A 7976-nucleotide genomic window follows, 5' to 3' on the forward strand; every position below is an offset into this window, starting at 1 on the left:
AGCGGATCGATGAAAGCCCAAACTGATCGATCGTTGTCATACTTTCAATGTACTTTTTTAAACAAACTAGCCCTTTCATTAATTAATGATTTGACGTATAGGCCAACCAAATGGCACGCAACACATCCACCTTTTTTATTTATTTGTAAATGATACCATACCCTGTCATTTTAGGGTAAAATTCGATGTACTTTACATCACGCTCATCAGTTCAGTATTTGTACAGAAGGTTGCTACAGTAACGTTTGCAAGACAACACGCGGTCACTGTGAGTGGTAGTAACGTCACCGTCATTGGTTCTATCATAAAAATCCGCATGTTTATTAATTTCACTGGGTATGACACAAAGATAGCTAATTTAGCAGGTGTGGTGATACTGATGATTTTGGGCACAGATGGTTTGTTTACATAGCAGTCAGGATAATTAACGTCGCATGTTAGGATAATTAACGTGGCAGGTTACGAGAACTAACGCAGCAGGATATGTGAATTAATGTAGCAGGTTATGAAAAGAGTTAGGATTAGTTAATGCTTCGGTTGTCAACAGCTGTTTTCCCCGACGCGACCACTGGATAGAGATGTAGGCCTACCCCATCTAACCACAACAGAGGAAACGTAAACAAACCATATGTGGCGACAAATTACAGAGGAAAAGGCTAAACGAGAGGGTTTACTCAGCCCAAAAAATCTAAGCGAAAATAAAACCATGAGAGTGTCGAATTTGTTCAACGAAAATGTAATGTCTTATTTTCTACCTGAGGTTTATTTGATCGAATAGAAGTTTCGTTATGCTTAAATTGTTACGCGTATGCTGATATAAATTGGACACGTGACATCCCAGCAACTTTGAGAAAAAAACACTTTATATTGGAGTTGTCTCGAGATGGTTTAACGTCGTATTAATGTAATGTGGCTGTAGCATATAATCTCTCGTCATTGAATATGGGCGGTTGAAGTTAACCACCCTCATCGAATATTAAAAACAAATAACAATAAATAGATGTATCCACCAATCCAAAAAATAGGCGGGAACTAGACAGCCAGCCGTGCCACTTTGTGAACAACGACTCCCATTGTTAGGGCGGAGAGACATGTAGTCTTGTCAGTTTTCCATAATCTTTGGTTTGATGAAAACATCTGGTGGGAAAATGCATATTGTTTTAGGCAGATAAGGTTATGCGCATGAAAATCTGACCCAAATTGGTTGGAAACCTAGCTATAGACGTGAAACTAGTTAGGGAATTAAGAAAATGTAATGGTAGCTAAGTTATTCATATGAAGATAATGAAAGGGTGATTTCTGTTCGGCTAGTTGAATAAGTCAGTAATCTGATTGACAGCCAGTATAGTACGAGCTAGTGAGTAACGTTACTGTTCTCGGGTTGTTAGCTAGGCAACTGTTGTGGCAATGATTTCTAGAGGTAGAGGAACCCAAAAACCAAACATATCTGGTACAAAAGGAACTCCACGCATGGCTATATCCAGTTATAAACAATCGGATACACCTGGAACCAAGGTGGAAGACAAGGCGCCGAGAATAAGGTGAGAAGTACCCCCTTCAAATAAATTGCATTTTCTATCTGGAATCCCTGGGACGTCCCTACCCCATTTGAAGTTTACATTTTAAAATGGGTAGGTGTAGCTCTCAAACTCTAGGCGATGTTCTGCCTTCGATCTACAGTTTCCGGCTGACGTTAATTAGCTTCGCCCACGCCTACCTCACCTGAACTAGCTACAATCCCGACGCGTTGTTTTAGAAACGTCAATAATCATCGCTTGCGATACGGCTTTCGAAACACATTATCTTTCATCAGCGAGAAAGAATCCTTCAAATAAAAAAATATATGAGTCCAATGACTTGTGTTATGTAACGGAACTGAGAGTCACGATCAAGGGCTAGGACGTCCCAACGATTCGAAATGGCACTAACCACAAATACTTGACCAATCCACATGGGGGTACTTGAGACTACTCATGAGACCATAAACCTACGGGTAAAATGTATACGAGGACGTATTTCAGGGGTACCCGTACCCCCTCACCAGAGCAAACTTCAGTTGGTGGTACAGTAACCGAAAAACGTTGGGAACCACTGATTTAAGGTACTGTATGTTTAGTGACTGGAGTTGGCCATCCCTGAAATCGGTCTTTCTTCCAGGCAACTTGCATGGAGTTCTTCAAACTATGGATACAGGACTTTTGGATTGGTTCATCCTTACAATGCCAGGTGCACTTTCTCAGGAATAGCCTATAGATTACAGACAGATTACATCACTGCTTGAATTTATAATGCATTGCAATGTTAATTCCAAATGGTGGGGAAATAACATTGGTAAAGCTCTTGATACTATACTGTTAATATATCCACTGTGTGTAGCCTGAGTTCGCTAACTGGAAGAATGTTACCTTGTCCAATCTGTAGGTCTCACATCACAGAGTGGGGCTGGAAGGATGAGTGGTGGACAGCTAGGAGGGAGTTGAGGCTCACAGTGAGGGCAGAGTGCCATTACAGGTCAGTGTCCGGCTCTACCCTCTACCTGCTGCTCAGCTGTGGAGTGACCATACATGCCCATCAGTACTTACGGCGAAAGTCTGTTTGTGGAAATGATATTATTACAAAAAAGCAGTAACAAGAGTTGCTCCTGTATGCCAGCTGAGAGGCGGTGTCTGCGTTTGGCTTGGGACAGCTGGGAAGTGTACATGAGGATGAAACACAGGATGCAAGAATCTGCTCTTCAGTTCCAGAAACTCACAGCTCTATGGTGAGGCATTACGACTGATAGATGATAGGTGGTTTTGTTCATTTTATATGAAATTACTTTGAATTAGGAACAATACACGGCCTCTGGGAGGTTAGTGAGCTTCCTACTTACAGTCATTGTGTGAGTGATTTATATATGTGTGTTGACAATATAATAATTTGTGAGTAAAAGGGGAGGAGGCAGCCTGTGTTACTGCTGATGTGTGTTTCCCCCAATACAGTTGGGTGTGGACTATGTGGCAGACTAGGATGTGGAGGAGGTATGATGCATGTGATATGGAGGACCAAGCACTGGGCTCTGACTCTACAGAGTAAGGTGAGTTGATTACATCAATATTTATGTGGCTCTTTTTCAATGAATCTTTCCTTGATTCCTCACATCCTCATCACCCCTCAAAAAACACAATGGAGAGGAAGGTCCATTCACTACCTTGTTGTCTGTGAATGACAATTTGCAATGAATGTCCATTCGCATAATTGTATGATTTATGCATGTTGTTATTCTGTCATAGGCACTACGTTCATGCCTGTATAAGCTTTGTTCACCTCCGCCAAGCTAAGAGGAAACCACAAGGTGCCATCTTCTGTTAATCATGTGTACTACTGTACCTCTTATCACAATCACTGGATGGCATTCATGGTCCAGGATAATATACTCTCAGTTTAGGATATCAGAAACTTATATTGACAATTGTAGCCAAACTTGGGTTGTCTCCAACACATACTACAGACCTGCCTGTTGTCCGCTAGAACTTGCGTTCACATTACCATTGCTTTCTGTTGTTGTTAACCCTCATGTATTGGTCTACCTCCTGGGTTCCAGCTGTTGCTGTGCGAGCCTGGCAACTCCGCTTGGTCCTGAGGTATTGGTATGTGTGGAGAAGTGGACTACAGAGAGAGGTGGACAGAGAGCAGGGTGTTGACCATGTGGCACAATGCAGCATACAGCATAGCGCTGGAGACACTATCCTACCCCACACACACTGACAGATGTGAAGTCACACACTATTGCAAGAACAACATTAGCAATACTCACCTTATGGTTAACTTCATGTGCCGTCATCTACCTCAACATCATACTTCGTAACATATTGCAAGAAGATTAAGTGAATTTCCTGAGTTTATGTGCAGATTTGGACTTGTGCATGCAGGAGTCAGAGAGATCAGTCAGCAGCAAGTCAACACCGCCATCTATTGGTGAGATGGAGCAAAGCACTTCTGAATTATTTCTGCAATACTCTGTCCATAGACAAGTTGCTGTACCACAGAATATTCCTTAACTTTCTGTCTCTAATTTGTTCTGTCTGCAGCACGCTGGTCTGAGAAGTCTGGCCCTTAATATCGCTCAGATACTCATCGACTCAACAAGAACATCGCTGTCCAGCATCATCATCACACTGTAAGAGTTATGCTGCTACAGTACTATAATATCCATGTTAGTATATTCACCCTGCATTAGTATCAGTACAATTTTGAAGGTTTCATTTGTATACATGTGTGTATATACCCTATATATTCTAATCCTTTATACTGTATCCTACGTGTTTTTGTGTTCTATGTTGTTATGCGTCTTGTACGTACCATTCATCACACAGGAAGTTCCCGCCCAGGAAATAATAGTTATTTGAATTTAATTGTTCCGGAGTTAGTACCACATCTGCTATGTTATGTGTTTTCTCCGTATCTTACAGGCAGGTATTGGATACTCTGGCAGCAACGTCTGGAGGAGGCTGAAGATTGGGTACTTCAGATGCAGATGACACACACCCACTACAGGTAGGCAGGCTCCTTTTGGCAAATTTCAGCAACGCACGCTGTCCATACACATGTTTTTTTGACTTCCCAGACAACTAGTGTGTTGCGTGTTAGAAGAGTAATTCTGAAAGTACCTTCTCTGGCCCGACGTCACTACAGAGCTACTGCTTGAATCACTGGAGAGAGCAGTTTGTTGAGCACTGACAAATGCAGGTACACACACACCGATGTGTAACTGTCAAAATAAAGGAAACGCCAACATAAAGCGTCTCAATAGGGCATTGGCTCCACCACGAGCCAGAACAGCTTCAATGCACCAGTTGGTGTTGATTCTGCAAGTGTCTGGAACTCTATTGGAGGGATACGACAACACTCTTCCACACAAAATTCTATAATTTCGTACTTTGTTGATGGTGGTGGGGAAACCGCTGTCTCAAGCCCCACTCTGAATCTCTCATAAGTGTTCAGTTGGGTTGTGATCTGGTGACTGAGATGTCCATGGCATACGGTTTACATCATTTTCATGGTCGTCAAAGCATTCCGTGACCACTTGTGCCCTATGAATGGGGTCATTGTCATGCTATGGAGGCATAGCCATGGTAGCTAAAATAATGGCCTGCCAAGCGTTTTTGTACGTGACCCTAAGCATGATGGGATGTTAATTGCTGAATCAACTTATAACCACACATGTGTAGAAGCACATGCTTTCAATACACTTTGTTAATCAAGTGGTTATTTTTGGCAGTTACCTGTACATTACTGTGTGTGGTTGTAGGGTCTGGAGCGTCGTGCTCAGGCCTGGTTTGCGAACCACATCTTTCCACAGTGTCTGAACTCCTGGGTTGAGTTTACCTGCCAGACGAAACAGCACAGGGAGAGGCGAGACGACACAATCCCATAATCACATCCTGTTTCTGAACTAGTGCTGATCTAGGATCAGGTCCACCCAGTCCATGTGATCTTATTAATTATGATCTGAAAGGTAAAACTGATCCTAGATCAGCACTACTACTATTATACATGTTTTTTTTTTTAAAGGGCCCTGGGCTACGTTTATGAACTACATATAGCTAGCCTTGTGGTAGTGATGATGACGTTTGTCTTAATGTGTGAAACACTCTAACCGTCTGTGGGCAGCGTCAATACACCTGGGCCTTTTACACCTGGTGGGGACATTCAGAGGAGAGAAAGGATCAGAGGCTGGCTGAGAGGATGGTAAAACAGCTGTCCTGACACACACACACACACCATCACGGTACAGCCATACACCCAGACAGAGCCCAGCTGTCCTGCCCTTTGGGCCTTGCTGCATGAAGAGAGGTTGTGTTTAAGTAGAGCCTGGCACCACTGGCAGTGGAGGGCGGGGAAGGAGAAACGGAGAGCCTCTGACATACTGGACCACCATACTGTAGTCCACAACACACTGAGCCAGTGGAAGGACAACGTCACCATGATCCGGGACAGGTACTGTACGACTGACTGTAAAATATCAGTGAGGATCAGGATGATATTTTTCTTGATTGTTATAATGCACATTAATGACCTGCTACTTACGCTGACTGTTGGGGACCAACTGGTTCAGAAAGACGTAGACTGGTGTGTGTTCTTAACAGGATTTGATTAGAACCTTTTGAGATTTTGGTTAATCCTTCAAGTGTGTTTTTTAAAATGTATCTCTTAAGGCGAAACCAAGAGGCGCAGGCAGGTCGACATGGGGATGTGTCTTGTGTGCGACGCGCCCTGAGTGGCTGGAGTGAGGTACAGCATCTTACCATATACAGTATAGTTTACCATTAGCCTTGCTCTGTTTGGTTTCTCCAGGGTAATCCTACATTCTTTGATGTCAGTGTGTCCAGCACAGAGGAGAGAAGAACAGCAGGCTGGATCAGTTTGTCTTCATGGCATGAGTCAGACTTCTCAAACACACCTTACAGGCCTGGAAGGCACAACAGAGCTCACATCCTATACATCACGGATGGGCAAAATATATAATATATATATATATATATATATATATATATATATATATATATATATATATATATATATATATATATTGCTTTCTTTCGGAATTCCGGGTCTGAACTTTTGACAGTTAGAATAGTAGAATACACAAGGTGCATCTTCGAAATTTGGTTGTGCATCATTACTTTATCTTCTGTCACCGACAGTCACTCAATTAGCCCATGTCAACTAAAATGTATTAGATTGATAAGTTAGTCTAGCGGCATGCTGTCTAAACTTGTATTTATCATGGTAGAACTACCAACCAGGGGGGGCCCCAATTGATTTTGGCAGTCACTCACTCAGATATCATATTAAAAACTGCTAACATTTCTCTCTGCCCCATGTCAAAATCTGTAACATTGCAGGAAATTAACTTTAAAACTTAAACAACAACAAAAAATTGCTCCGTTGTAAAGACGGGGGGGGGGGGGGGGGGGGACACGAAGGCCGACGCGCTGTCCCGTCTCTATGACACGGAGGATCGGCCCATCGATTCTACTAAAATGTTTTTCTCATGAGGTGGGGCCCCGCCAAAAGGCTAGGACTGGCTCTGACTGCATGTGTGGGTATGGATGTGCGTATGCACCCCTCAAAGTAGCCCATCCCTATTTATACGTTAACTGTTCTGAGTGTTGTTAGTTAACACTTCTATGGTTCATTCATTTGGTCATCATGTGTCGTCTGACCTGACTGATGCTCCTCGCAGAATAGGCTCCACCCTGCCTTGTTTGTTTGTGTCCGAGGGGACGTGCTGTAATCGCTGCCTATGATCCCCTGTGGTGGCATCACCTCCAGACAGAGCAGGTCGATGAGCTTGTCAAGGAGCACTACAGCCTGCATCAGCATGACTTCCTCCAGCATCAACCCAAATGGATCCACCGTCTCAATCTCTTTATCCCCACCGTCTCTTACTTGGAATGTTGATTTTGGTCATCTTTCTGACTGACACTTGTATTACTTTACTTTCTTCCCAGGAGGGTTCTGCGTGTGTGGAAGGAGACTGCAGCAGCCAGGAGCAGTGAGAAGAGGGCAGAGAACCACTACCGGCACTGTTCAGGCTAAGGTGTTAGAGCAGCTCTATCTGTTACCTATGATAAAGTCTCAGGCTTCATTGAAAGTTTTGTAGAAGCTCTATGACTTAGCTTCTAATTTATTTCTACAGCTTCGTATGTTATCAGTACTGTTACCACGACTGATTCTGGGTGCAACTACTGCTCAAGTCAGTGTGGAATACTCACCAACAAATATCTTCTTCTTTTTTTCCTATAGGTGCTGTTGGCATGGAGGAAAGCCACATCCTGTGTCAAACTGTCACCAGCAGTGAGCAGGGCTCCGAGTCGCATGGATAATGGGAAAGAGATACTAAGATGAAGACAAATTGTTCATTATTCAATGCTATTTTCTGTTAGATCAGTCTCCTGGCAAGCCTACTGCCACCATTTTGTATGTCTCAG

At 43.1% G+C, this 7976-nt stretch overlaps 1 long non-coding RNA gene across 11 annotated transcripts; it reads left to right on the plus strand.

Annotated features, from left to right (window-relative positions):
- Nucleotide 1: 1 nt before the first annotated feature.
- LOC118940476 lies at nt 2–7877 on the plus strand. 11 transcript variants are annotated; one of them, XR_005037015.1, is made up of 13 exons: nt 2–1541; nt 2158–2226; nt 2422–2511; nt 2653–2761; nt 2982–3076; nt 3273–3334; nt 3584–3957; nt 4071–4159; nt 4452–4536; nt 5653–5979; nt 6198–6273; nt 7497–7585; nt 7792–7877. It is a non-coding gene; the product is annotated as an uncharacterized LOC118940476 (long non-coding RNA). The 11 variants fall into 11 exon arrangements; XR_005037008.1 differs by having other exon boundaries at nt 2982–3334; XR_005037012.1 differs by having other exon boundaries at nt 3273–3957.
- The last annotated feature ends 99 nt before the right edge of the window (nt 7878–7976 follow it).

Source organism: Oncorhynchus mykiss, chromosome 17, assembly GCF_013265735.2.
Source record: "Oncorhynchus mykiss isolate Arlee chromosome 17, USDA_OmykA_1.1, whole genome shotgun sequence".
Classification (NCBI taxonomy): Eukaryota; Metazoa; Chordata; class Actinopteri; order Salmoniformes; family Salmonidae; genus Oncorhynchus; species Oncorhynchus mykiss.